We start from the raw sequence: 23,920 nt of genomic DNA, 5'->3' as shown, positions 1-23,920 counted from the left end.
CATTGGGATCGACTCTGGGGGAGATGGGACCTGTACAAGCCGGACCGGTTGCACCTCGAGCCGGGGCTGAATTCTTTGTGGGGGAGATTTCCCACTGCTATTGGGAAGGGTTAAGTTAACTTCGCAGAGGTGTGGAAACCAGGAAATAATATTGCAGAGGAATACCAAGATGCACAGAATACTAGGAGAGATAGGTAGAACTAGAATAGGAAATTGTAAGTTTTTAGGTGGATTCAGAGTGGGGGAGAAAGTGATAAAGTCTAAATTGGCATGACTATGTATTCACATACATGCACAGAGTGTGGAAAATGAGATTGGTGAATTACAGGTGCAGATTGTCATGTGGAAATATAATGTTGTGGCTATAACAGATACCTGGCTCAAAGAAGAACAGGACTGAGTGTTAAATATTCCTGGATACAAGGTGTTTAGGAAAGTTAGGAAAGGAATGAAAGGGGGAGGGTTGGTGGTATTGATTAAAGAGAACATTGCAGTGCTTGAAGGGAGGGGATGTCCCAGAGGAGTTGAGGACAGAATTATTTTGGCTAGAGATCAGGAACAAAAAGGTGCAATTACATTGCTCAGTATAGCCTATAGGCCACCAACTAGTGGGAAATATGTAAGATGGTCACTCCTATCTATACTGTCATGAACAGATGCATCTGCGACAAGTAGATTGGTGAGGACAAGGTCTGGTAGGTTTTTCCCTCTTGGTTCCCTCACTAGCTGCTGTAGGCCCAGTCTGCAGCTATGACCTTCAGAACTTGGCCAGGTCGGTCAGTAGTGGTGCTACCTTGGTCCAATCCGAAGTCCACTACCCAGAGTACATTCTGTGCCCTTGCCACCCTCAGTATTCCCATGAAGTGGTGTTCAACATGAAGGGTTACTGATTCATCAGCTAAGGGAGGGCAGTTGGTGATGAGAAGTAGGAGTTTTCCTTGACATGTTTGTCCTGACACCTTAAGATTTCATGGGGTCAGGAGTCAATGTTGAGGACTGCCAGGGCAACTCCCTCCCGATTGTATACCACTACGCCTATTCTGCTGGTGGGACAGAGCGCATCCAGGGATGGTGATGGTGGTGCATAGGACATTAGCTGTAAGAAATAATTGAGACTGTCAGGCTGTTGCTTGACTAGTCTGTGGGACAGTTCCCCCGATTTTGACACAAGCCAAATGTTAGTAAGAAGGACGTTGCAGGGTCGACAGGGTTGGATGTGCCTTTGTCCTTGTGCCCAAGTGGGTGTCAGGTGGTCTGTCCAGTTTTATTCCTTTATGACTTTTCTGTAGCGGTTTGGCACAACTGAGTGACTTAGTGGGCCATTTCATGGGGCATTTACAAGTCAACCATATTGCCTTCCCTAAAGGGCATTAGTGAACCAGGTGGGTTTTTATGGCAATTGCTTGTTTCATGGTAGCATTATTGAGCCTAACTTTGAATTTCAGTTTTCTCAGTTAATTAATTCATTGAATTTATTCATTAAGTGAAATTAAATTCCACCAGCTACCATAGTGGAGTTTAAACCTGTTTCCCCAGAGTATTAACCTGGGCCTCTGGATTACTAGCCCAGAAACATTACCACTAAGTATGCTGTACTTAAAACAAGGGACTATTTTAGCAAGTAATTGCCAAACAGTTGCATTTACTTTTATCTGTGTACTCAGTGCACCACTAGCTTTACGCTGATCATACATTCACCAGATTGTTCATACTTGAACTGGGTACTAATATCTCATTGAAGATTTTGACTAAAGTTGTATCAAGTTTTATTTGTCACTAGAAATTATTCAGCTGTTAGCACATTATTTTTTGGTCAGATGTTGATGTTTCTCAACAGTTTGCATATAATCCAGGACCAAAGGAAGGCACTAAATGGCAATTTTTTTCTTATGAATATGAAATTTGATATAACCCTATCGCCATCTGACCAATTATAGATGTACCAAAATGTAGTTGTGTTGTAAGTAAGCTGGCCATGAACTGCTTAGCAGGATTCATGATTGCACAAGAACATAAATAAGAGTAAGCCATAAGGCCCCTCAAGCCTGCTCTGCGATTCAATAGATCATGGCTGAATTTTTCATGAAGTCCAATTTCGAGCTGCATCCCCATGATGTTTAATAAATTTTTTGATAGTAAGGAAAGCATTCTCAGCTTTGAATATACCAAACAACAGCGAATGTAAAGCTCTGAGGTAGAGAATTCAACAGATTCACAACCCTCAGTAAAGAAATCTCTCCTCAGCTCAGTCCGAAATGGTGTGTCCTTATCCTAAGACTATGCTGCCTAGACTCGTGAGCCAAGGGGAAACATCCTTTTATATCTGACCTGTAGCTGTTGCGCTTGTCCTTACACCTTTTTTTGAACAAGGATGTAACACTTGCAACTTTCCAGTCCCCTGGCACTACTCCTGTATCTAAGGAGAATGGGAAAATTAATTTCCACCCTTCCCTCCTTTTCCTTGGATGTATCTGATCCGGTCAACTTTATCAGCTTTAAGTACAGCCAGTCTTTCTAAGACCTCCTCTTGATCAATTTTTAGCCCATCCAGTATTTCAACAATGACTTTGGCAGCATCTTCTACCTTTGCAAAGACGGATGCAAAGTACTCATTTAGTACTTCTGCCATGCCCTCCATCCCCATGTGTAAATCCCATTTTGAGTCCCCAATTGACCCTACTCCTTTTTCCACACTTTTACTATTTATCTGCATGTAGAAGACTTTTGGATTCCCTTTGTTAGCTGCCAGTCTCTTTTCTTACTCTCTCTCTTTTCTTACTCTCTCATTGCGACTCTTATTTCTTTTTCATTTTCCTCTGAACCTTCTATATTTAGCTTAGTTCTCACTTGTATTATCAAGCTGACATCTGTAATATTGCATCCTTTTTCTGCTTCATCTTGCTATCTATCTCTTTTGTCATCCAGAGAGCTCGGGCTTTGTTTATCCTACCCTTCTTCCTCATGGGAATGCACCTTAACAATGCCTAATCTATCTCGTCTTCAAAGGCAGTCCACTGTTCAATTACGACTTTATTTGCCAATCTTTGATTCGAGTTTACTTGGGTCAGGTCCATTGTCAACCCTCAATAAAATTGGCTCTCCCCCAAAATAATTAGTTTTACTCTAGATTGGTCCTTGTTCTTTTCCAAGCTAGCCTAAAATTTATTATACTATGATCGCTGCTCCCTAAGTGTTCCCCTACTGTCAGTTGATCTGCTTGTTCCGCTGCATTCCCCAGAACCAGATCCAACTGCCTCCTTCATTGGACCAGAAACGTTAATCTAGAAAATGCTCCTGAATACACTTAAACTCTTCCTCTCTCTGTCCTTCACACCATTACTATACTGGTCTCTATCAGGATAATTAAAGTCCAAAAATAAGTACTCTATATCTTTTGCACCACTCTGTAATTTACTTGCAAGTTTGTTCCTCTACATATTTCCTACTACTTGTTGGCTTATAGAATACACCCAGTAGTCTAATGGTACCTCTTTTGTTTCTTAGGTCTAACTAAATAGATTCTGCCTTTGACTCTTTCAGGACATCCTCTCTCTCCAGCATTGTAACATTATCCTTAGTAAGTGCTGCCATCCCTCCTTTCTTTCCTTCCTACCCTATCTTTCCTGAACATCTATCCAGGAATCTTTGGCACCCAGTCCTGTTCTTTTTGACCCAGATCTCTGTTATCACCACATCATATTCTTAAATGGTTGACATTCATAAACAGCGATGCCAATTTAGGCCTTATTGCATTTCCTCTTGTTCTGTCAGGGTTTTGGTGAGACCACATCTGGAATACTGTGTGCAATTTTGGCCTCCACTTTTAAGAAGGGATATACTTGCATTGGCGGTGGTTCAGCGAATGTTCACTGAATTGGTCCCTAGGTTGATAGGAATGTCCTATGATGAGAGACTAAGTAAATTGGAGTTTAGAAGAATATGTGGTGATCTCATCAAAACCTACAGAACTCTGATGGATCTTGATAGGGTAGACACAGAGATTGCTTCTGCTGGTCAGGGAGACGAAACCATGGGGACGCAGTCTCAGGATAAGGGGCTGATCACTTAGGACTGAGATGAGGAGAAATTACTTCACTCAAAGGCTTGTGAACCTGGAATTCTCTTTCCCAAAGGGTTGTGGATGCTCCATTATTGAATACACTTAAGGCTGGCGTTGACAGTTTTTTGGTGTCTCAGGGAATTAAGGGATATGTGGAGTGGACAGGAAGATGGAGTTGAAGCCCAATATCAGCCATGATTGCGTTGAATGGTGGAGCAGGCTCGACGAGCCATATGGTCTACTGCTCCTATTTCTTGTGTTCTTGTGAGTCCACCTAATAGCTTACTGTTTCTTACTTGTGTTATCTGCCTCTTCCAATTCTTTGTGCACCCTGTTTTTCCGTTTCTAATGTTAGTTTTTGGTTCCCATCCCTCTGCCAAGTTAGTTCCCCCCCCCCCCCAATAGCTCTAACAAACTTGGCCCCTAGGGCTGGTTATAACACTGTTCACGTACAAGCCGGATAGGTTGCACAGGCCCCAACTCCCTATTACCGATCTCAAGAATCGAAAGTCCTCCCTCCTGCACAATTTCTTCAGCCACGTATTCATCTGCTTTATCCTCCTGTTTCTATACTCATGTGGCACCAGGGGTAATGCTGAGATTACTACCTTTTGAGGTCCTGCTTGCTAGTTTGTTTCATAGATCCCTAAAAGCTACCTGCAAGATTTCATCCCTCTTTCTGCCTATGTTGTTGGTACGGATATGGGCCATGGCTGCTGTCTGTTTACGCTCCTAGGCATTGGAGAGGAAACAGACCATCCTGGGATCACATCTGCAACCGCAGAAATGCCTGTCTGTTCCCTCGCTATAGAACCCCCTATCACTATTGCTTTTCCAGCCTTCCTTCTGCCACACTGTACAGCTGAGTCACCCTGGTGCTGTAAACTTAGCTCTGACTGCATCCCCAGTGGGACCATCATTCTCACCAGTATTTTGCTTGGAAAGCAAGATACATTCAAAGGACTCTTGCACTACCTGCCTGTATTCCTCATTTGGATGGTCACCCATTCCCCCTCTGCTTGCACATCCAGAAGCATGCTATGCACAAACTGAGCCTTGCAATGTACCTTAGTGACATCAGTTGCTGCTCAATCTCTGGAATCTGGAACTTGAGCTGCTCCAGCTGATGGCACTTCTTGCACATTAGGCTGTCCAGGACACGCAAAGCATTTTGGAGTTCCCGCATGGAACACGATGTACACTCCACAAGCGCAAGGTACCCCACTTTGCCTCTATTTATCATCCTATTAAGTTTATTTAAGTTAATTCAGTTAAGACTTAGACTCAACTGCTACTCACCAATCAGCTGCTTCCCTTGTGCTGCTGTCACTTTATAGGAAGTTAATTTAATTAGAGTTAAGTAGAAATATTTATCTATGTACCTCAGATTTTAATTCACTGAAAATTCAGAACCCTTTCGTGTTACTATCCCTTCCTATTTAATTTCAACTTTGTCCACTGATCACTAAGCACTGATTTTAAATATATAATAAATTACCAAAATGGTTTTAGATTAAATACTAATTAATACATCTAGTCTTGTTTTATGGTTGATTATTTGTGTACACACCCCATGTGACTTTTTGTCCTGTGACCGAAAGGGGAATGTGCCAGAGGACTGGAGATTTTCAAATGTTGAACCCTTGATGAGGGTAATGGGGTTGATGTGTGTATGGACTTCAATAATGTAGTTGATAAAGTGGCACATAGGCTTGTCAGCAAAGTTAAATCTTGTGGAATAAAACTGATAGCTGCATGGATGCGAAGTTGGCTGAGTGACAGGAAACAAAGTAGTTCTGAGCAGACTGGAGGAAGGTTTACAGTGGAGTTCCCCAGGGGGTTCGCATTAAGACCACTGCTTTTCTTGATCTATGTTAATGGCCTAGACTTTGATGATCAGGGCACAATTTCAAAATCTGCAGATGCCATAAAACTTGGAAGTATTGTAAAGTGTGAGGAGGATAGTGATAGATTTCACGACAATATATGCTGATGGAATGGGTGGGCACATGGCATGTGAAATTTCATGGAGAAACATGAAGTGATAAATTTTGGTGCTAAGAATGAGGAGAGGCGATATAAACTAAAAGGTACAGTTCTGAATGGGCTGCAGGAACAGGGAAGTCTAGGGTGTGCACAAATCGTCGAAGGTGACCGGGCAGGTTGAGAAAGCATACATGATCCTGGACTTCATAGAGATACTGAGTGTAAAAGGAAGGAAGTAATGGTGAACCTTTATAAAACATTGACTTGGCCTCAACTGGAATTCAGGCAGCAGACTTTAAGAAGGATTTTGAAGTGCGCGGATAAGATTTACGAGAGCGGTTCCAGGGATGGGAGGACTTTAGTTATGTGACTAGATTAGAGAAGCTGGGGTTGTTCTTCGTGAAGCAGAGAAGGTTGAGAAGAGATTTGATAGAAGTGCTCAAAATCATGAGAGGCCTAGATAGAGTTGATGGAGAAAAACAATTTCCATTGGCAGAAGGGTTGAGAACCAAAGGACAGAGTTTTAAAGTGATTGTCAAAGGAACCAAAGGTGACATGAGGAATTATTTTTTTAAATGCAGCAAGTGGTTGCGATCTAGAATTCGCTACCTGAGAGTGACGGAGGCAGATTCAATCCCGGCTTTCAAAAGGGAACCGGATAAGCTTCTGAAGTGTAATAATTTGCAGGGTTACAGAGAAATGGCTGGGGAGTGGGATTAACTAAATTTCACTTGCAGAAAGCCAGCACTGACATGATGGGCTGAATGGCCTCCTGTGCTGTAATCATTCTATGATTCCAATAAATTAATTTTCATGTCATCATGAAACTTTTCTTCAGCTAAGCCTTATAGGCAATGGTAGATCTTTTTAAATGCTGCCCTTGCAACAATATGGAGTGTAAGTCCATCATACTTTTTGTTCGCTCTGTTAAAACAATGAGAATAAGAGTGGCATTGATCATAAGGCCCATTAAAAGTGCTGAGAAGCTAGGTCAGAAGCAGGAGCCAAGTAAATAGCAACTTGTTTACATCCAAAAATTCAGTTGGAGTTTATTGGTATCTCTACTACAATTCAGAATTCAGAATGTGCAGTGTTTTCCCTCATAATGGCCCAAGTGTGCAACGCTGTTTTTACAGATAAATAACTTGCCCTCCTCTCTCTTTCCCCACCCACCTGGCGGTGAAAAAATGTAAACCCTATTTAATACTATAGATAAAGCGTAGCACTTTTGATTTTCACAGGTATATGTGACCTGCTGACGTGGCAGTATTTGAAGGGAATAATAATAATCATTCCTGAGAGTTGTCAAAATGATACAATTCTAGATTTGGCTCTATTTGTTTAAGTTGATATAGCCAGTTGGAGAACCTTGTATGTCCAAAAGGAATTGGGTGACACAGTGATAATCTCGGAATTGCTTCTTGTTTGGTTAAGCAGTTTATTACTGATTTACTTCTGGTTTAGATAACATTTCCTTCCAATCTAGTTGGTGATAGAGGTGTTATCTTCTGCTGGTGGTAGAGTCACTAGCCCAGATCTTCTGGTCTCCGGATCATCAGAGACCTGACATACTCCTCCACCCACATCCCCCGCCCCACCCCCCCACAAGATGTGCTTCAGGATCTGACTCTGTGGGAATTGCCCGGGAAGATTGAATTTCGGATTGGCAATTCACCTACTCACCGGGACTCTTGGAAAAAGTCTTCAGCTTGGAGTTAGAGTTCAAGACTTTGAATGGTTGCAACCTACTTAGCTGAATAGCTACCCCAGGAAATGTTAGAGAGAAAAATCCTAGTTTAGCTTCTGGGAAACTATACAACTGACACCCCCCAAACCCCCCCAACTACTCCCTCACCACCCCCCTGACTACCCCCTCACCACTTGCCCAACTAGGCCCTCACCCCCTGACTCCCCTCCCAACCTGACCTGACCAGACCCATCACCTGACCCCCAACACCCCCTCCCCACCCCCAGACTTGACCAGCCCTCGACCTGACAACCCTTCCTGACTCAACTATGGACCTATCCACCCTGCCCGGCTGTCACAAAAAACAAAAATAGCTGAAAAAACTCAGCAGGCCTGCCAGCATCTGTGAAGAGGAATACAGTTAACGTTTCGAGTCCGTATGACTCTTCATCAGAACTAAGGAAAAATAGAAATGAGGTGAAATATAAGCTGGTTGAGGGGTGTGGGACAGGTAGAGCTGGATAAAGGGCCAGTGATAGGTGGAGGCAAAGAAGAGATTGCCAAAGATGTCATAGACAAAAAAACAAAGAGTGTTGACAGTGGTGATATTAAACTCGTAATAGAATATGACAGCTCGTGCCATAAAAAAGTGGGTATGGCTTCTGTGCAGATTCTTTTTGCTGCTCTCTGCAAGGATTCCTGTTCCTGGGGAGTTCTGCAGGGTCTGCAGAGTTGGAGCATTTACAACATAGCAGGTGGATGGGTAGTTTTTTGTCTGATCAGAGTCAGACACAGGTTTGGACTCTGATTGGAAGTTTTGGGCCATTATCTTCGGCACGACTTAGCAGCAAACCCACAAACAACTCACCTTCCTCCAACGTATTCAATAATGGAGGTTCGGTTTCTGTGGCACCAGCTTATTTTCTTACCTAAGCTTGAATTGCTCCACTGTAGTAAAATGAAATGTATAACCCTGGAGATAGGTTTTCTCCAACAACATTTTAGCAGGTGAATTTAGTCCCAAGATCAAGCAAATGTTAAATGTTTCTTGAATTTTGTTGGCAATTCCAGTTGTGGCATGCTCTAATATGGAGCAAAGGCTTAGGATATGTTATGATGTAGTTTGTTTCATTAATTGCCTGATGGGATATAAAATATATTAGCATGATTTTGTAACAAATTTAACTGCTACTTCTTTGACTTCTGAGTTTTTAAATATTTGCTGAAGTGTTCACTAACAAAACTTTCGCAGTAATAAAACTGAGAAGGAACTTTTTCACACAATGCGTGATTAGGATCTGGAATTCACTGCCTCTGTGTGTGGTGGAGACAGGTTCAATTGAAGCATTCAAAAAGGAATTAGACTGTTATCTGAAAAGGAAGAATGTGCAGGGTTATGGGGAGAAGGCAGGGAAATGGCACTAGGTGAATTGCTCATTCGGAGAACTGGTGTCAACATGATGGGCCGAATGGCTTCATTCTGGGCTGTACTAATTCTGAGAGCCTGTAAAATTAAGCAGCTTGTAATTTCAGTGCTGTTTTCTCAATGACATTGCTCAGACATCATTTAGGATATAAAATACCTTTTAATTTGCCTCAAATGCAAATACTTGCTATTTAATCCATCAGAAACACTGAAGTGAAACTTCTGTGAGGTTAAAGTTAGCCAGCATCTTTTGGTGATCTCTAAGTGCGGTTGCATAGTACTATATGATTCCTCCCCCTCCCCCCACCACCAAACCCAGCCAATTCTTGAGTTTAAAATTTACCTGAGATAGTAATGTTTTTTGGGATGGAGGATATAGTGGCCATTGTAAAAGATTGATGTAAATATTCAATCCAGCGCCCTGTGGGATGTTGAAAAATTTGAGATGAAATTGCCTGATTCTGCAAGTTATTTGAGAAATACATAAAGCCAAGCAGTTTCATATGAAAAGTATTTTTGCAAGTGAATAATTTGAATAACTATTTTTAAAAATATATTACCTGTAGGGTATTCCCCCTCTGTCTTCCACTGATGGTGAGGTATGACACAGCTAATTGTGTTCAAGTGTCTCCTGAGGCATTGCCTTTAACAAAGGGTCTAAATTAATTATACTTTTTCAGAATAATATGCCAAGTTTGGGGTTAAATGCCAAACCAAAATGTTTCTTTTAACATTAGGCTGCTTTTTATGTTAAATAAATAATTGCAATTTATAGTAGGTATCCATGCATATAAGAGCACAAGATATATTCAACGATTTCAGTTAGCAAATGATTGATAGTCAACCGTCCAAAACACTGTTTGGGGCAACAGCAAAACAAATGCGTAATACCAAGTGGCTGGGACAATTTGGAAGCAAGAAACTAAGTCCGGGTTAGTGATGGAGTGATACGGCACTTGAATTTTTAAAAAGATTTATTCACGGGATGTGGGCTTCGCTGGCTGGGCCAGCATTTATTGCCCGTCCCTAGTTGCCCTTGAGAAGGTGGTGGTGAGCTGCCTCCTTAAACTGCTGCAGTCCATGTGGTCTAGGTACACCCACAGTGCTGTTAGGAAGGGTGTTCCAGGATTTTGACGCAGTGACAGTGAAGGAATGGCGATACATTTCAAAGTCAGGCTGGTGAGTGACTTGGAGGGGAACTTCCAGGTGGTGGTGTACCCATGTATCTGCTACCCTTGCCCTTCTAGATGGTAGCAGTCGTGGGTTTGGAAGGTGCTGTCTAAAGAGCCTTGGTGAATTCCTGCAGTGCATCTTGTAGATAGTACACACTGTTGCTACTGTGCGTCAGTGGTGGAGGGAGTGAATGTTTGTAGATGTGGTGCCAATCAAGCAGACTGCTCTGTCCTGGACGGTGTCCAGCTTTTTCAGTGTTGTGGGAGCTGCACTCATCCAGGCAAGTGGGGGGTATTCCATCACACTCCTTGTGCTTTGTAGATGGTGGACAGGCATTGAGGAGCCAGGGGATGTGTTACTCATCGCAGGATGAGTAGCCCCTGACTTGCTCTTGTAGCCACAGCATTTATGTGGCTAGTGCAGTTCAGTTTCTGGTCAATGGGAACCCCCATTGGGTGGGGGATTCAGTGATGGGTAATGCCATTGAACATCAAGGGGTGATGGTTGAATTCTGTCTTGTTGGAGATGGTCATTGCCTGACACTTGTGTGGCGCGAATGTTACTTGCCACTTGTCAGCCCAAGCCTGGATTTTGTTTAGGTCTTGCTGCATTTGGATATGGATTGCTTCAGTATCTGAGGAGCCACGAATGGTGCTGAACATTGTGCAATCATCAGCGAACATCCCCACTTCTGACCTTATGGAAGGAAGGTCATTGATGAAGCAGCTGAAGATGCTTGAGCCTAGGACACTACCCTGAGGAGCTCCTGCAGGGGAAGCCCTGGAGCTGAGATGACTGACCTCCAACAACCACAACCATCTTCCTATGTGCTAGATATGACTCTAACCAGCTGAGAGTTTTCCCCCTGATTCCCATTGGCTCCAGTTTTGCTAGGGCTCCTTGATGGTGCACTCTTGGTCAAATGCGGTCTTGATGTCAAGGGCAGTCACTCTCACCTCACCTCGGGAGTTCAGCTCTTTTGTCCATGTTTGAACCAAGGCTGTAATGAGGTCAGGAGCTGAGTGGCCCTGTCGGAACCCAAACTGGGCATCAGTGAGCAGGTTGTTGCTAAGCAAGTGCCGCTTGATAGCACTGTTGATGACCTCTTCCATTACTTTACTGATGATCATGAGTAGACTGGTGGAGCAGTAATTGGCCAGATTGGATTTGTCCTGTTTTTTGTGTACAGGACATAACTGGGTAATTTTCTACATAGCTGGGTAGATGCCAGTGCTGTAGCTGTACTGGAACAGCTTGGTTAGGGGTGTGGCAAGGGGTGTGGAGCACAAGCCTTCAATGCTATTGCTGGAATATTGTCAGGGCCCATAGCCTTTGCAGTATCCAGTGCTTTCAGCCCGTTTCTTGATATCACGTGGAGTGAATCGGATTGGCTGAAGACTGGTATCTGTGATGCTGGGGATCTCTGGATGAGGCCGAGATGCTGGGCTCTTCCATCATTGAGGATGGGGATATTTGTGGATCCGCCTCCAGTGAGTTGCTTAGTTGTCCACCACCATTCATGACTGGATGTGGCAGGACCACAGAGCTTAGATCTGATCCGTTGGTTGTGGGATTGCTTAGCTTTGTCTATCACTTGCTGCTTATGCTGTTTGGCATGCAAGCAGTCCTGTGTTATAACTTCACCAGGTTGACACCTCATTTTTAGGTATGCCTGGTGCTGCAACTGGCATGCCCTCTTGCACTCTTCATTGACCCAGGATTGACCCACTGGCTTGTTGGTAATGGTAGAGTGGGGGATATGCCGGGCCATGAGGTTACAGATTGTGTTCGAGTACAATTCTGCTGCTGCTGATGGCCCACAGCGCCTGATGGATACCCAGTCTCGAGTTGCTAGATCTGTACGAAATCTATCCCATTTAGCATGGTGGTAGTGCCACAACAGGATGGAGGGTATCCTCAATGTGAAGGCGGGACTTCGTCTCCACAATGACTGTGCAGTGGTCACTCCTACTGATACTGTCATGGACTGATGCATCTGCGGCAGGCAGGTTGGTGAGGATGAGGTCAAGTATGTTTTTCCCTCTTGGTTCCCTCACCACCTGCCGCAGACCCAGTCTAGCAGCTATGTCTCAAATCTCCTCTTTGGTACCATGTGAAGAGGAGATACTTCTATATGAAATTGATGGGAGGAGCGTTGTCCATGTTACCACCGCAGGGCATTATTCCCAGAAAAGCAGCATGCCTGGTAGGTGATGGTTGAACAGGCTTTGAGTACTACCTATAAGACTGAGGAAATGGAATCAGTTAATAGCATAACTTGCAGAAATTGTCAGGATCAACCAGTGGTTCCATTTACATGGTCCACATCCCAGTCTGTGGCACAGCTTTATTACAGCTTTCCTTGCAGTATGCATCGCAACCACCTTGGGTAATCTTGACTTATACAGACACTTTTTCTTGGAGAAGTCTGGGTATTGTGTTTCTGCCTGTGGATCTATATCTAAAGATAAAGGCATCTGTAGGCTTTCCATGTCTGATGAAATTTTTGTGCCTGACATCCTTTGTCTGTTCCTTGCATTGTGGTAATGACACACCAAAACTGGCAGTTTTTGCTGTCATTGCGCCACCGTAACTGACAACAACCTTAGGACTCTAGGCACGCACAGAATAACATGGAAATCCAGACGTGGCTGTCGGTGAGTCACGTTCCTCTATAGGGTGCACTGTAGAGCTTCCCACAGACTGCAATTTCCATTGCAACCATGACTTGATGAAAAGTAGCTAGTCCTGCTGTAAAACTTAAAAAGTTTCACCTTGATGAATGAGTTGTAACAAAGCTTTTGATGGCGTACTGATTACTGCTGAACACCGTTACCAACCCTGAGGAGCTAATTTTATGTTTGTAGAATGTCTGATTTCTTTACAATTATTTTTTAAAATTCCATGCATTTAAATTTTTTTTTCTCTTTGAGATTTGTATTTTAGTTTCCATCTTAATGTAATCCTGGTCATTTATTTTGCTATATGAAAATTTAAACTAAAAGTGAAGCCTTTTTGAGTACTTTTAACTTCTTGGTTTGCTGGACATGAATTTTTTGATTTAAGATCATAAGAAATAGGAGCAGAAGTAGGGCATTTGGTTCAATCGAGCCTGCTCCACTATTCAGTAAGATCATGGCCGATCTAATTGTAGCCTTAACTCCGCTTTCCTGTTGGCCCCCCCCACCTTAAAACCTTGAGTTGAATATATTCAATGACCCAGCCTCAACTGCTCCCTTGGGAAGATAATTCAAAGACTAACAACCCTCTGAGAAGAAATTCCTCCTCATCTCCATCTTAAATGGGTGACCCCTTATTTTTAAACTGTGTCCCTTAGTTCTAGATTCCTCCACAAGGTGAATCAACCTCTCAGCATTTCCCCTGTCAAGCCCCCTCAGAATCTTATGTTTCAAAAACTTCCTGTCTCATTCTTCTAAGCTCTATTGACTGAATATAGATTGAATCTGCTCAACCTTTCCTCATAAGTCAACATCTTCATTTCAGGAATCAGCTCAGTCAATCTTCTCAGAACTGCTTCCAACACAAGTATATCCCTCTTCAAGTAAGAAGCCCAAAACTGTACCCAGTACTCCAGGTGTGGTCTCACCAATGCCCTGTACGGTTGCAGCAAGATTTTCCTTTTTTTATACTCCATCTCCCTTGCAATAAAGGCCAACATTCCATTTGCCTCCCTAATTACCTGTTGTACCTGCATGCTAATTTTTTGTGATTCATGTATTTTTTTTATTAGTCATATTAAAGAGTTTAAATGACTAATACAATGTAAGCCAATTACTTGATTTCTGAAAGTTCCAGTACAGTGAGCCATGCCTATAAGAGAGAGTGAAGCATAGACCTCGATTCATTATTGAATCAAATAGTTAGTTTTTGATGACAGAAAAACTCGAAACAGAATTTAGGAATTGGAATTTGGTCCCTTCCTCTTGCCAAAGTATGGCACATTTACTAAACAGCGACTGTACTGCATGCGGCTCTTTGCATGGCCAGTCTTTTTCCTCTTCTCTGGCTTTGCAACCTTTGGAGCCTGACCTTTCACTTTTCCGGCTCGACCAAGGGATCCATGGACCTTGCCACCCAATGATCGAGCACTACTTCTAGAATGCAATGCTCACTGATACCACATTGGCTTAGGATGGCATCATCACCTAAGGGAGTGCCAGCCAAAAGGATCACTTGGTTCAATAGCAGGAATTCCAGGGATTCAACATGGGCCTTAATTTCCCCAACAGTCTCTTCCCCAGTCACATCAAGAGTGTAGGTGTTTTGAGCATGTGGTGTTGTGCACATCCTTAAGGGGCTGTCAGTTTGCTATAGTTTGTTTTATTGGTATACTTGAGTGTAAAAAGACGCTCCCAGTGGCTGGTTAGCTCAGATGGTTAGAGCTTGGTGCTAGTAATGCAAACATCACAGGGTTGATCGGAGGCTGCAAAATATTATTTAACTGTTAAATCCAGGGCTTTCACTGATGACATCCCCATCTTTCTCTTGTTGATTTTGTGCAGCATTTCTGTGAACCAAGTATTGTTAGAGAGTGGTTAATGTAGTCTGCCTCAATGTGGAACCGTTTTCCTTCAAACTTTGCAGTCAGTAGAGCCCCTCCCTGATCTCTGTGATCAACAGCTTATAGAGCTGACCTAATGAACATTTCAAGCTTGGAGTTGATGCACCTCCTGAGCTAAGCAATGATATGAAATCTAAACTAAAAACAGAAAATGCTAGAAAAACTCAGCAGGTCTGACCGCACTTGTGGAGAGAGAAACACAGTCAACATTTCGAGTCCACACAGCTTCTTCTGAGGTAAAGAGAAGTAGAAATAGATGGAATTTATACTGTTCGGGGGGGTGGGGTGGTGGAGCAGGTAAAGCAGGATAGAAGGTCAGCGATCGGTGGGAGCTAAGGAGAAATTGACAAAGATGTCATGGACAAAATGACAAAGGGTATGGTAGTGGTGAAGACTAAAAAGATACTGATAATGGGATAAAGGTAAGAAAGCAGAATGTGATAATAGCAGAACCAGGGTTAAAACTGAGAAAGAACAACATAGAATAAGTGACAGATGACCCTTTGGATGGGGAGGGTAGGTGGAAGGGGGCAGTGGTTTTGGGGGAGGGATAAAATGATGAATGAATGAAAATAAGTAAATTAAAAATAAAACTAAATTTGAAAAAAGGGGAATTTAAAAAGGGGTGAAGATAGAGAAGAGAGTTCATGGTCTGAAGTTGTTGAACTCAATGTTAAGCCTGGAAGGCTGTAAAGTGCCTAATTGGGAGATGAGGTTCTGTTCCTCCACTTTGCTTTGGGCTTCACTGGAACATTGCAGCAGGCCCAGGTCCGACATGTGGGCAAGAGAGCAGGATGGTTTGTTGAGATGGCAAGCGACAGGAAGGTCTGGGTCATGCCTGCGGACAGACCGCAATTTAACCCTGTCTACTTTCTCTTGGGTCCCGCGTGCTGACAAGAAATGCTGAAGTCTGAGGCGCCATTGTAAACATTTAACAAGAGTTGTCGGATTGATTTATTTTAAGTCAATGTATTTCTTGTAGCGTTGTTTTCATAAAATTTCTACCCATTCTAACGACTGCTGTGAGCATTGATGAGGGCTGCTGTGTGATTGATCCTGAACTTTCTTTTTCCAACACATTGTCCCATCTTTCCCTGCATCAACCCTCCTATACTTCGTCACTCAGCTCAGATGGCCAGCAGTTGGCCTGGCCAGTGTTACCCTTTTATGCTAGCGTTTGTGAGAAGTACAGTGTCCAAGTTTGTCCTTCAATAAACTTTATAGCTGGACAAAACACAACACTTGCACTGATTGATTTGCCTACTGATTTTTTTTACACTCCTTTGGGGAAATACTGGTCTGACACCTTTTCTGAGATCAAAGACTTGCTATGTGATCATGCTAAATGATTGCAGCATCTCACTTAGAAGTTAGGGAAAAGAGCTTTACATAAGGATGGTTAGATTGTGGAATTCTCTGCCACAAACTGTTGTTGAAGCAGTCTGAATTCTTTCAAAAAGGGAATTGAATAGTATCATGATAAAGAGGAGTATTTAATAATGGGCATAAGGAGTGAGTAACAAAGTGGCATAAGGCTAGGTATCATAGAATTTATGGCACAGAAGGCCCTGTCATGCCTGTGCTGGTGCTTAGTCATGCTTAGTTCCACATCCCACTTTTTGTCTGTAATCCTTTTAACTCCCTCATCCTTAAGTACCTGTCGAACTCCTTTTCAAAATTATATATGAAATCAGCTTCCACCACTTTTTTAAGTAGAGCATTCCAGACCCTGACAACCTGAGTGAAAAAGTTCTCTCCATCTCTCCTCTTCATCTTTTGCCAATTATTTTGAATCCATGACCCCTAGTTAATGACACCCCCCCCCCACCCCCCCCCCCCCCCCCCAACCAGAGGGAACATTTTTTTCTACCTACTGTACCATAACCTCTCATCAGCTTCTAAACCTCTTGGGTCATAAAAAAAAGTTAGGAGCAGCAGAAGACTGCAATAGCCCCTTGAGCTTGCTCTCCCTTTCAGTAAGATCTTGATTGATCTTTGACCTCAACCTCACTTTCCTACCTGATTCCTTGACTCCCAGTCCAAAAAAAATCTATCAACCTCAACCTTGAATATACTCAATGACTGAGCATCCACAGCCCTTTGGAGTAGAGAATTCCAAAGACTCATTCATAGTGAACAAAGATATTTCTCTTCATCTGCAGTCTGAAATGGGTGACCCTTTATCCTGAGACAATGCTACCCAGTTGTAAACTCTCAGCATCTACCCTGCCAAGCCCTCTCAGAATCTTATGTTCCAATGAGATCACCTCTCTTCTTAACCCCAGAGAGTGTAGGCCTATTTTGCTCATTCTCTCCTCATCAGACAACCCTGTCATCCCAGGAATCAGTCTCATGGACCTTTGTGAGCCGCTGAGGTGCAGAGACTAAAATTGTGCATCAGGCTCCGGGCATGGTTTCACCAAAACCATGTACAATTACAGCAGAACTTCCTTGCTCTTGTACTTCAATTCCCTTGCTATAAAGGGTAATGTTGTTTATCTTTCTAATTGTTCACTGTACCTATATGTTAACATTGTGTTTCTTGTGCAAAGGGACCTAAATCCACATGAATGCCAGCATTTAATAGTTTCTCACCAGTTACAAAATTATTTTTCTATTATTCCTATCAAAGTGAATAACCTCAAATTTCCCTACATAATAGCCCATCAGCCATCTTTTTGCCCACTCACATAACCTGTCCCTGTATGGAATTTTTGTGTCCTTGCAGCTTATCTTTGCATCTAATTTTGTATCCCAGTTGCTGTTTTGGATTTGAACTTATGTTTCTGAATCATTAGTTGAGGCCTCTACATTACATTACGAGTCCAGTAACATAACCATATGCTACCATATCTGATTATACTAGGTAAGTAAACAGTCATTATTTATGTTTGAGCTCTGATGGGGAGCATTGGCAAAATGTTTGTTAATGGGGAACTTTCCACCTGACCATATTTTCACCTGTTTCACTTTTGTATACAACAGAGCCCTTGGTACACAATGTTCATCCCAGAAGACTGTCTTGCTTGGCCTGATATTTACCTGTTAGCTACTCTTGATTCACTTTACCCATGGTCTTCATGCTGCTTTCTGAATCGTTGCTGACACCTTGGAAATAAATTTGTGGAATTTCTGGGGTCTTTGTAGAGAGTCTGATTTTGAAGCTCTGTGGCCTTTCGATATAGTCACATTGTATTTTCAAACAAGGATTACTATAATGTGCCACTTGAGTTATGTATTCAATTTTTCTAACTTAGCATTTTAAAGCCTGCAGTACATTTACTTAATTTGGAGCTATACACTGTATACGACAGTGTCTGACTCAGACTGCTTGGATCTGCAGAGACATCACTCTTTTAACATGCCCTTCTGTATTACACTGGGGCTGGCTGAAGGTTTAAGAGAATATATGAAACTAAATATAAATGTTAGATTTGTAACATATTACAGCTTGAAGCTTAATTACTTTGGATCCTCCTCTTATGATTTATTGTTTTTTATTCAGATACAGGATGCTGGGAAATATCTTCATTTATTTGCCTGAATTAAATTAAAAAATGGTTGTTTATTCACTTTATATGATTAGAGTGATTTTAGAATATTACAGAAATGCAAGTCAGGGCAGAAGAAACACATTTAGGCTTTGTGATATGGACAGATTGTCACAGATGTTTTAAATGAAAAGGAAAAAAAGTTCATGACGCTGCATAATGTTCTGTCAGTTGCTAATGACAGAATTGTATCTTACTGACCATCAGTTGGCACCACGCTGTCTGTCTAAACGTAATTTGAATAGATACACTAAGAAAGCACACCTACATGTTGAAAAGGTCTGGTGGCAGATTTTGCATCAGAAAGGATGTGATGTTGGTGCATTTTTTTACAAATCCATTGTGCGATAACATCAATGCGATGAAGAGGATCAAGGCAGTATACAAGGAAGGAGCAGCAAATGAAACCTCTCAAAGGAGACCAACAATCCTTACCCCACCCCACCGTGGCCCCCCACCCCACTCCTTCACACTCCCAAACAAAACCCTGTGAAGAAACCATGTGAAAGAAGGACACAGAGAAGGATAAATATCAGAAAAAAGGTGCATCAGGGCAACAAACTCCAACACTGTGCCCTAAGCTCCTCATCAAGCAGACCGCATCCTTGGAAAATGGGTAGCAATGGGAAAATGGCAAGGCTGGCAGGTTGTGAAGAGGAAAACCAACAAGAGGAAATTCCAGAGAAATGCAAGAGCTGTTGTCAGTGCCAAGACGAATGATAAAAGGTCATTTATGTTCCAGACAGTCAGTAGCTTCTGCTCGTGTGTTTAAGAAGGGCAAGGAAAAACAAGCCACTCCTGTCATTAAAATAAACAGCAAAACACCAAGATCAACAAAGCATTAAACACCTCTCAGCTGCAGAACACAGCAAAAACCTGCCCAGCGCATACCAGCCCTGGAATACCAGGAACAGCAACACAGACAAGCACCAACTCCAGGAAACTGGGAGCAGCATTGGCCACTGATGCGGAACAGCTTAAGAAAAGGGAAAATCGAACACCAGTCAGGGTTTACCCAGGTTCTTCTCCTTATTCCTCTTATACATTGCCGCCAATGCCACCCCAGCAAGCCAACATCCCCAAGAAGAAACCGGGGCTTGTACCTCAGCCCAGGTATAGTGAAACAGTTCAGGCAGATCACAGGGATGCAGAATCAGATTTAAATTTGGAGCAGTATAACAATACTTTGGTGGGATTATGAATCATGTATTTTTAAAATGGGTGTGAAGGTTGCATCTATTAATGTGTGTGTGGTGTTAAAACCACCCTCCGCTGTGTTTAAATGTTGGCATACCTCCCCAAGGTCAAGGCCCACCTGCAGTTCTTTCTGGAATGCAACTTGCCACACATCAGCAATTTCCAGCAGTGATCATGATAGTGGTCCCATGGGCCATCGACGTTTTCAAGAAGTGAAGATTGCTGTTCCTCTGGCCTGGTATGCCATTACCGCAGTCAAAGAGGTGTTGAGAGTCACCTCTGCTGCAGCTAATCACTGTGTACGTCCTGGCTCTAAAGAACAAACTACTGACTGGCTGCAGCTCCCACAGGCCTGAAAACCACAGATGACAGGAATGCAGGATCAGATCCAAGTTTGGAGCAGCAAAACAATGTTCTGGTGGTACTATGGATTATATACATTTTTTAACTGGGTGTGAGGGTTTGCATCTATTAATGTGCATACTGTTAAACAACGTGTGTTTCAACGTTAGGGTACCTTGCCAGTCATTCTAGCTGGATCACCGATTGTGGCTAGACAATTCCGAGCCAACAACAAACTGCCACAATCAGACTCCTGTGGAAGTGGTAAAATACACCAAACCACGCAGTGTCATCAACCCTGCAGGCAGGGTACTGCTTAGATACACTTGGCTGAGACCAGACGGGTTCACCTATTCCAGAACGGACGACTTGTTTGTGTCCCAAGTATTCATGGCAAGATCCACTGACACCACGACATTATGCCAGTGTGGCCCTCTCTTCACTACTTTCTGCTGGCTGACAATCATCCATAGGAAGATTGGAATGTTGGCAGGAAGATTTGGAAGCTGAATATGAAACTAGCGGCCCAGAAAACATCAGGGAACTCAAAAGGGACTATAAAAGTTGGAATATTGTGAAACCTCTCTTTGATTTCCCCAATGCACTGGGAAGCCATTATAGTGACCAATCAAGAGGTGATTCTTTCTCTGAGTTGCTCAGCCTGTGGGACAGACAGAGGGAAATGTCCTGACTCCAGAAAAGCATGCAGAATCTGCTCCTGTTGCAGTCGAGGGGGGATCATTGTCAGCTAGGATCTCCAAGTGGTGAAGAGCTCGCAAGATGCTCTGCTTCAAACCTCCAAGAATGTCTTCTGATCTAGAGTTCACTCATTGGAACAGGATGAGACATGCTTGCACTCCTTATCCCAAAAGGTACACAGAATTCTGAGCCGCAGCCTGAAGGAACATCTTCACAGCCAGATGTACTTAAGATCAACAAAGCCTTTTATGCCAAACTGCACAATGTAAAGCCTACAAACATCAATGGCCTCCCCAGTCCTTACGTGTCCACTCTGAGGTTTTAAACAACAGCAGGCAGGAGAAGCTTGGATAAACCACTAACTCTTGAGCTGGCAAATACCATCCAGTCCTTTGAGGCAAGTAAAACTTCTGGAAGTGACAGTTTACTTGCTGAGTTGTATTTGACTCTGAGACTAGATCACATCTCACCCACGGAAAGTATGCTTCCTGCTGGCAACATGCCAGAGGGGAGGCATTATCACCATCTACAAACAGGAGGAGGAAAGGGAAGAGATTAGAAATTAGGACCCATCTCACAGCTTAAAGTTGACTATAAAATTCTGTGCAAGGTCTTTGCCCACTGCATCAAGTCTGCTGTGGAGCTGTGATCCACCCAGATCAGATCTGCAATGTACCCAGCAGAAAGATCTTGCACTACTCAGGGCAGGAAGGTCAGGACACCTGTCTAATCAGCTTTGTCTAGGAAAAGACCTTCAATAGAATATTGCACCTGCTAATGATGGATATGCTCTCCAAAATGCAGTCTGGGGAGAGAATCTGCACTTGGATTCAACTGCGCTGCAATGACATCACAGTTTTAATCAATGGGTAGGAATTGGGAAAGGCTGTCCTCTCTTCTCTGCCTTGTTTGTGTGTCATAACAAACCTTTTGCTGAATCCATGAAGGATATGGGCTTTAGAGAGGGATGATGACCCACAGATTGATGAGCACCTGTGACCAGTTTGATTTAATTTCAGGAACCAGAGTAAATAGGGGATTCTTTAGGTACTGGGCAGACCAATCTTTTGTCCCCTTCACCTTCAGATCAATTTAGCCATGGGTGCTGAGAATATCAATGGATTTATCAGGTGGGTGTAAATGGAATTGATTCCAGAGAAGTGATGTAATGCATTTTGAGAGGGCAAACAAGGCAAGAAAATGCATGAGAAATGATAGGATACTGAGAAGGAACAGAAATGATAGGATATGGGAAGGAGCATGTCCATGCATTGCGCCTTTTTCAACTAGAGAAAAGCTTACGGGTCAGCCATTCCCTGGTTCGTTCCGCAAGGCAGTACCTTGACCAATCGGAGTCTACCTGCCTGGTTTGAATTTAAGCAAAAGCTTAGCAGTTAACTGTTCCATGGTGCATTCTCCCTGGCAACGCCTCTACTAAGAGTCCACTTGCCAACCAATCAGCACACTCTACTCATGTTCTCTTTGCAATTGGTATTCTTGCGAATCTGTCCTGATGATGCAAGATGAAAAGCTTCAACAGTGTGTCCCTTTTTTTCAGCAACACTCAAGTTCTGTGCTACCAAATGACTACACAAACTATACTGGTTAAGTCCTCAGGTGTTTCTCCTAAATCCTTAAATCTTTCTTGTTCTGATAATGCACCTGCAACTAATTGGGTTTTAAATTTGCTGTAATTATAAGATTAGCTTGAAATGTGGTAATTTGCACTGCAACATATGATCTTGTGTTTAGCAGAATAATCCCCATCAGAAAGGTAATTTACACGTGCAGAAATATCAGTTGGGTACATAATTGCAAAATCCATTTTAATTTCCTAAGAGAATACTTGCTGCAGTGACAATACTGAGTACTCTCTTTGCATGCTAATGTACCTTCACCTGCGTGAATTCACTTTCTAGTTTGTTCTAAAGACATCCTGATGGGCGACTTTATAATTAACTTGCAGTTGAATAATTGGGGGCCTGACTCCTGCATTTGGAAATTGGAATATAATTACTTTGGATTGTAGCTATTACCCTGCTCTGAGATTTGTGAGTATTTATAAGATATACAAATGGGCTAGGAGGCAGTCCAATATAGTTTGAGTTTAGGAAACAGTGAGGGATTACTTGTGATAATGCAGTAATCATGTAGCACGAAAAGATCAGCAATCAGTTTGGCTAATGAGTGACGCTAATCTGGATTTTCCTTTTGGGTATGACTGAAATTAGGGCGCACTTAACTGTTGAAATTTCTGGGTTCATCCTCATAACTAACTGAACTTCAGGTGTCAGAAAAATCTGATTTAGTATTTGTTCTGTTGGAGGCAGGCTTGCAGCAGCTTAAAGGCAGAAAAGACTGGAAAATTTTGAGGGTGGCGGTCCTGAATAACAATCCCTTCCCCATTTCTCAATTGGGATTGCCCTGTTAATGTTTATAACAAGCCTGTTATATTGCTGGAAGTGTTACAAAATTAAAAAGGATGAGTCAATGAATGGATAAAGCCATTTGCTGTGCAGATAGTTTGTTGTTTTGGCTATGCAGACTATCCTGCAGTAGTTTTTGTTTTTTTATAATCATTGGGCCAAATCTTCTGGTCTCTGGATCATGGGAGACCAGACGTACGACTGAAGATGCATGTCAGCACCCTGTGGAAGCCCTAATATACGGACCTACGTGGGAATTGCTCAGGAAGTTTAAACTTCTGATGGATTTAAACTTCTGACGGGATCCTCCACGAACTTGGGAATCCCATTTGTAGTTACTGTTTGATTGGGTTTAGCCATAGTGCCTCCCAACAGATCATCATCCTTGTTGAGGCCATACATGAAAAGTAGTCTTTCTAGCCACATACTTGACTTCCTTTTACATAAAATAAACAGCTTGTGTTAATGCCTTCAGGAGATAATGGATTGGAACAATCCTTGGGAGAGCATGGGACTTATCTGGATAGTTATCCAGAAAATGTTACAGATTAAAACCAAGTCTAAGACCTGTCAACTCCACAAGTGACCGCTGCATCATGCCCCCCTGACCCGATGACCTCCTGACCACCCCACTATGCCCTCCCACCCCGAGCACAACCTGACTATCCCTGACCAGACTAGCCACCCTACCCACCAGCCACCCATTAACGTTCAAAGACTGGACCTTTAAACTTACTATATGGCAGCTAGTGTGGTAAAAAGGGGGCATGTCTTGTCTTGTCTTCCCCCAA

General features: G+C 42.8%; 1 protein-coding gene and 1 pseudogene across 3 annotated transcripts in view; one reads left to right on the top strand and one right to left on the bottom strand.

The window, feature by feature from the left end:
- The window catches only part of LOC144683823 (fibronectin type-III domain-containing protein 3A-like), a 152,636-nt gene that overhangs the window by 45,247 nt on the left and 83,469 nt on the right, over positions 1 to 23,920 (top strand). The gene's annotated exons all lie outside the window — the stretch shown is intronic.
- Positions 14,249 to 14,640, bottom strand: LOC144684040 (ubiquitin-like FUBI-ribosomal protein eS30 fusion protein pseudogene; annotated as a pseudogene).

This window comes from Cetorhinus maximus, chromosome 8, assembly GCF_964194155.1.
Source record: "Cetorhinus maximus chromosome 8, sCetMax3.hap1.1, whole genome shotgun sequence".
NCBI classification, from domain to species: Eukaryota; Metazoa; Chordata; class Chondrichthyes; order Lamniformes; family Cetorhinidae; genus Cetorhinus; species Cetorhinus maximus.
The sequence above is the reverse complement of the archived record's forward strand: the minus strand, read 5'-3'. Positions and strand labels throughout refer to the sequence as shown.